The sequence below is a fragment of the Hermetia illucens genome, chromosome 2 (assembly GCF_905115235.1).
Source record: "Hermetia illucens chromosome 2, iHerIll2.2.curated.20191125, whole genome shotgun sequence".
Lineage (NCBI taxonomy): Eukaryota > Metazoa > Arthropoda > Insecta > Diptera > Stratiomyidae > Hermetia > Hermetia illucens.
The window spans coordinates 90,958,805-90,965,757 of NC_051850.1; the positions used below are offsets into that span (position 1 = coordinate 90,958,805).

The window sequence follows — 6,953 nt, forward strand, 5'->3', positions numbered from 1 at the left end:
GGCTCTATGTATCTCCAGCAACTCCTGCTAGCAAACGGGTGAGAAATAAAGTGCAGAGGGTTTACCGGAACTATGCTATCCCCAGTGAGACACACGTAGTTGAAATTCTGGACACACTAAAACAGAAACTTTCTGTCATATGCAGTCGGTTACGACGGTATGGCGAAAGTCATTCCAGACGTGTCCAGAATGCAACATACACGAGGAACCAGCGAAGTTTTTGCAGATCTCTCAACGAATCCCAACAGAGCGTTCAGACAATACAGTTCTCGGTGACGGAAGCGAAAGAGTATTGGGGTGGACTTTGACAATTGATCCGAAACTAATAAAATGTTTGGCGACAGTCATGGAAGAGTGGCATACCACCTTATCAGTGCGTACATCCGAGGGTGCTAATACCTCAGAGCCCATCCGTATACGGAGGGGCATCTTCCAGGGGGATTCGCTGAGTCCCCTTTGGTTTTGTATGGCACTGAACCCCCTTTCACGGCTACTGAATGATGCTAGAGGGCATGGTTTTGCAATAAAGTATGGTCTACGTACTAATTGCGAAGTGACACACTTGATGTACTTAGATGACATCAAGCTGTATGCTGGTACTGACAACCATCTTAGAAGTCTGTTGCGAAAAATAGACATGTTCAGCCGTGATATTCGGATGGAGTTTGGATTAGACAAGTGTCGAATCCAAGCCGTCCGCAAAGGTTTTCACGAGCCGCATACCGGACATAGCATGGCGGATCGATAGATGGAAGTCGAAGGCAATGCACGGTAAACACGTGAATTGTCTTTGGCAGCCATTTGTCGATTTGTATTTGTCGAACAGAAAGCTGTGTGCTGGGGAGCTCTTTGCTGAGACGGAAGAATTCATGTGTGCCATTCAGGACAGCGTGGTCGCCACCCGAGCTTATAAAAAGTTCATCATGAAAAAAGGGGGGAGAACGACCAGTGCAGAATGTGTGGTTCTGCGTTAGAGACGTTGGACCATCTCATTTCTTGCTGTACTGTTATGGCACCGGTGCAATACATCACCAGGCATAACATAATGCTGTATGTAAGGTTATCCATCAAAACCTTGCATTCAAGCATGGGCTGATCACGGAAACATGTCCGATTTACCGATATGAGCCACAAGCAGTACTTGATAGTTCTGCTTACAGCATGTATTGGGACCGGCAAGTTCTGACTGATTGCCATACCGCACACAACAAGCTTGACGTACTGTCAGTTGGCAAGACGGGTCGCTCCGCGTATATTATTGATGTTGCTATCCCCCACAATAGCAACATTGAACGGAAGAGAAGAAGGTGAACTATGAGCCATTGGCTCGGGAAATCAAAGAAATTTGACGTCTCGAGCGGGTGGTTGTAGTTCTCATAAGATTGTCAGCTACAGGTATTGTACCTAAATCCCTTGATGTCCTTGGACTTTCGCACAGTCTGCTTCAAACCATGCAGAAGTACACCATTCTGCATACGTGCTCGATGTTGCAGGGAGTACTCGACGGATTCTGCCACTGACCTACCACCGGCCACCACCACCAGCGCCCCTTTAGTTTTTAAGTAGGTAGGATCGTCCGAGCCTAAATGCTTGGCACTTAGTGCTAGTATTAGTAAAATCCGGCATCTGCCGAGATTGTGATAACTCGGAAATAAACAATTGAAAGTGATAAAAGAGCCATGTAACTAGAAATTAAGTTAGTTCTAATTCTATATTCTCTAAGTTCTAATATCGGGCTTGTCAAGTTTTTGTTAAAATAAAATAAATAACCCAAATAGGTTATCCATTATTTACCTTACATAAGACTATCTTCGGTCATCCTAGAAACCCCTTTTTAGTGAATACCGGACCAGGAGAAATCAAGCGCTAACCAAGATGCAATCTACTAAACATAGTGTTGAAAGCAACTCAACGTTAATACCTTTCTTGAAGGATTAAGTCACAAATATGAGCCATGAGTTACATGTATATAAACTATCATCATAACAGGGAACATTCATTTTTAGTCCCTTATCCACTGTCCTGAGATCCAATCTTGTGCAGTTATAACGCTAACGAAGCAACCATGCACCATAATATAGTTAGCTCACACCAATCCTAAGCGAGACAGCTCCTTAGCGTTCTCTCTAACAAAGGATAGCAGGTAAGTTAGAGAGGGCAAGAATGAATGTACCTTCTTCCTATGAGGCGACGTCGCTTATAAAGCTAAGATTCTTAAGGAAAATGGCACAGTTAACGCTGGATACTAAATCTAAACTTATCACTTCGGTGCGAGAAGGGGCAGGGATGGTGTTACACAAATATAAATTGCCGAAACGAAATCCAAAATCGACGCAATCAATCACTGAGCACTCAATCAAATTTGTCTTTCGGTATTGAAGACAAATGGTCTTGGTCGATGTGGGGTTGTCTGAATCATTATCCCTTCTGACTGGGGCTAGTTTTCGGAAACGAATTGCATATTCTTAAGACGCCAAATTATGTTTAGATAATTTCGACAATGGACCCAAAAAAAAGAAAATATTTCCTAACATTTAATGTGAAAGTAGTCAAAGGTCCCCATACTTACGTAATTTCCTAGAGAAAAAGGGTCTATAATTATAGAATTGCACTATTCACAACCGTTAGAAACTGCGATAATATTCGGCTACCTCCCGGCATTTTCGCTTTTCATTTCATCTTTGAATATGGAATATTTGTTTGTATCACTGTACACCACGTTGACGTAATACACCTGGTCTTATTTCCACAAATTCATCCCGAGAGCATATCTATTGGCGCGGGGGTGGCATTACTTTCTGACATATTCGAAGCTTGCGCATACTTTCAGCTTTCTCAGTCAAATATTTATTCCAACTTGCAGTGACACCTTGTGGTAACTAGCATAACCGATAAATTGCATGGGATAAACAGGGAAATCCCCGCTTAAATTAATTCAAATAAGGTTTGCTCCCCATTGCCATGGAATTTAGGCACCAGCGATTAGCCTAAGTTTAAATTTTTATTGTATGACTATTTAACCTACCCAAATTGTCCAACAATGAACGGACGGAAAAATAGCCTAGTTTTATATATTTTCATTGGGTAAATTCAAAAATCGCTATAAAAAGTTCCGATTAGCTTTACTTTTAAAGATACCAGCGACATTCTATATTCTGTATATTCAGTTTGTAGTAGATTTTTGATATTGCACACCTGGTAACCGTCAACACACAAATAAGTGTAGCTGTTTGAAGGTTTTTATAAATGATTTTGTAACTGCCACGGTGAATTTCATAGTATTTTTATGATGATTAATACATCAAGGCATTTCCATGATGGAACGGAGATATCAGGATCGCTGGAATGAAGCAATGCTTGCGAATTACTTCTGAGGTCACTTACAAGAGAGAGCTCAAAAGACAACGATTTCTTGAGCCTGCCACTGATTTTTCGTCAATTCAACTACTTGTTATGTTTTTTTTTGTAACAATTTAGAATCTAAAATTAAAAAGAATTTCCATATATAATTAATATTTGCGTAATGAAAATCTTTAATTTAACTAAAACTAGAGCTATTAAATTTTTTTCTGTGTCATATTTGTTCTTCTTAACCTAAACTTTACAGGAATTCACTCATAAAGTGAAGGAAACATTCAGTTTTGTTTTTTTGCAGGACATTATAATTAACCACATGAAAAACAATAATCTCGGATTGAAATCTTTGTACGAGAAACGTTAGTGCCGCTGTTGACTCCTTGATTATGCGACATGGTATCTGTTGCCAAGATTAGTTTACAAAAATGGGAGAAAAATCAGAAATTTAATCTTAACAGGACCTCTTAAGAATTTTTCTTTCTTTTCCCTTTAAATAGAAAAATATCTCATCAAACCATTAATTAAATTTCACTCTCAGAAAAAATATAGATAGACCTAAACACGAGGCAACTGCAAAATATTGAAAGTTCATTCGGGAATTTGACGTATTCTGAAATTTGCCTATCAACTTAAGCTTTCGATCACAAATTGTAACGACATAAGAATTAAGACATGGTCAAAATGACCATCCGCGTTTACCAAAATCAACCACGTGAGTTGAACTATCCAAACACTCATAGAAAAGGATAAAAATGGCCGTGGAGGTCCGCACACATCTCAGTGCAACTCTATGCTAGAAAAGCATTATTGTGTTTTTTTAATGCATACAACGAGTCATCGTACCACCATGAAGCAGTAGGAACTGGAAAATTAACGTTTTAAAAAAGGGCGAAGATTTCGAAAAACTGCTGAGACTGTCAACTTAAATGTCTCCACCATCAAGCGCATAACAGAATGCTTTGTACACGAAAATAGACTTGAAATGGAGCTAAGAAGCGTCAAATAGAATCTTTAGCGAGTCAGACAAGCGATCCATTATTCGAAAAATCAAAGCAAACCCCAAACTGTCTGCTTCAAAGTCACGGAGTGCTGAGACGATGTGTGCTGTACAACGATGCTTCAAATGGCCGAGTAGCTGGAAAGAAGATTTTACTAAATCAAAACATTTTATTTTTATTTACAATATTTACAATAAATCGAAATAAATTTCGAATGTTGTTAACCCTGCTGCGCCACAAAGCGTTTTATTTCAAAAACAAACGCGGAAAGCTGATTCACTTGAACAGAGAGCAGGTGAATAAAGATTTTACGTTTTGAAACACTGTAACTCTTGCGATCAAATCAAAACTTAACATTATTGGCTCCGATAGAATGGCTGACGTCTGGCGCAAAGCAAATACCGAGCTGCAAGGAAGAGAACATCCAAAAACAATTGTTGCTCCGTGGCAAAGGTAGGGCAGCATTTAATTAGTAGCTCTGCCTCGAACTAAGCAGCAGCCGTCTAAATCGTTTTTACTTTTCACAATGACCCAGCAGAACAACTGTAAATCTAGAAGTCATGGATCTTTCAAAGTCGTATTCGTAGTGCTTCATTACCTGCTGCAAAGCTCGATTTCAGTCCACACTACAGGCTTTTCATTTATATCCGCTTCCCAAAAGCCTTGATGGAGACTTTTGTGCTGTTCACAGGCAATAACAACATCGATTTCCTTTTCATATATTTTCTGTAATATCAGATAATGGGCAGCATTGTTTTAAGTTTAGCTTGATGACTTTCATTTATTTATGATATTTAAATCAACGCTGTTGGACACCTGGCGCAACCCGTTATATGGTTGCAATCGCGAACCTTGACTTCTCTAAATAGAAGCCACTAGAGATCTTTAGCGCAATCTTCTGCCACATAATTTTATCCTCCATATCTTCGACCCAGTTTCGATGCATCGGTGGTGCTAGTTCAATCCTTCGCCATGTGTCCGAACCCAAGGCTTCCAAGCCACTTCTTAAGATGTATCCTCCTACAGGGTACTGCAATCCGATGCGCCAACGATTATTATTATTATTACCCACAGATATTGTTTTCTGATGACACAGGTATAGTTAATGTCACTGTCTGCCCTCCGCTATATGCTCTCCTTAGGCTTTTTACATTCACTTTCAGCACACCCTCTAGTTACAATTGATCTGTGAACGCTGCAAATTCCTCCTTGGTGGTGATATACTCAGGATCTTTGCGCTTCAGACACACAACGGTCGACTTACATACACGGTGACTTGCACGCAGAGAGAAGCCTCGATGTTTTCCTGGGAATCGCTGAGCCCATCCCTTTTAAGGTTTTGTGTAAAACAAAATATTATTAAAATCGCTTTGTTGACACGAAATTCTGTGGAAAGGTGACAACCGTAAACGCTCATGCAAACAATGAGTTACATTATTCTACGTCGAATTTAAGGGGGGTGGGGGTCCCCATACAAAAAAAGGAGGTTGTAATTTTTTTTCAACAAATATAGTTTCAAATGAAGAGTTTCATTCAGTAGTTTCTGAAGCCGGTTTTGAAATTTGTACGAAAGGTGGAGGTGCGAGGGGTTGAAATTGATCATTTCCTTCACGGACCCATTCTCGGAAACCAACCAACCGAAAAATCCAAAAAATCGAAAGAGGCTGCCTTTATATTGCCTAGGCTCCGAAATACCCTCCATACCGGTATTTGTTTAAATAAAGTCAGTTATAGTATATTACTATAATTTTTAGTAATTAAGTGCATCCTAGAGTCACGAAATGCAGAAATGTAGGCGATAGCATAAAGCATGATATTATCAAGTTTGGTGAAAATCGCACTATTACTAACAAAGTTATAATAGGCCAAAGTTGTCGTTCTGTTCAGTCACGCGTATGTGAATATTTTCACAAAACATATGCATATATTACGTGCTAGGTATTAATGGAACAGATGTCCGCTCAAATGTGTTTATACAAAAAATACACAAAACCTTTCATACTTGAAGCGCCCAGCTTCCGGGGTCCCAACTTTTTCTTTAATAGTTCGAACAGTAGTTCCTCTTTTGTGTTTGCCTAATTCTCGTAACATTGTCGCTGAGTTCTTGTAGCGTAGCATCGCCTTGGACCTTGCCTAGAATACCGGCACCAGACATTCCTCTTTTGTTATTACCAGTGCGTCTTGTCGGCTTCGAAATGTTTCCCCTTGCTATGCCTCGATCTTTTCTTGATTTATCCAGAATCCCACTTGGGCTTGGATTACTTTGGCTATTGGCACAACACTGGCCAATACTTACCAGGGGATATTTTTTTGGGTGTATTGGTGTAAAGTCGGATCATCAACAGCTTCCTTGACAAGTGAAGGGGTATGAAGCGAAGCGAAACCATTCAGATATTTAAAACAGTAACCGCGGAAAAGTTTTTGAGGCAAAATGCATAGAGTAGGAAACCAACATAAGGGCGAGTAGGCCAGAAAATGCCATAGGCTGCAACAATATAGACGATCCAAGTGTAATTTGGTGGTGATTCTGGTGGTTAAATTATTTATAATATTATTAATAATACTTTGCTGCAAAGTTAACAAATATTACCAGCGAAA

General features: G+C 39.7%; 1 protein-coding gene across 1 annotated transcript in view; it reads right to left on the bottom strand.

Annotated features, from left to right (window-relative positions):
- LOC119648770 (proton-coupled amino acid transporter-like protein CG1139) overlaps nucleotides 1-2,780 on the bottom strand; it is a 65,101-nt gene extending 62,321 nt beyond the window's left edge. Inside the window, exon 1 of the mRNA XM_038050602.1 lies at nucleotides 2,570-2,780. The gene's annotated coding sequence lies outside the window, so the exon portion shown is untranslated. The remainder of the gene's footprint in view (nucleotides 1-2,569) is intronic.
- Between the last annotated feature and the right edge of the window lie 4,173 nt (nucleotides 2,781-6,953).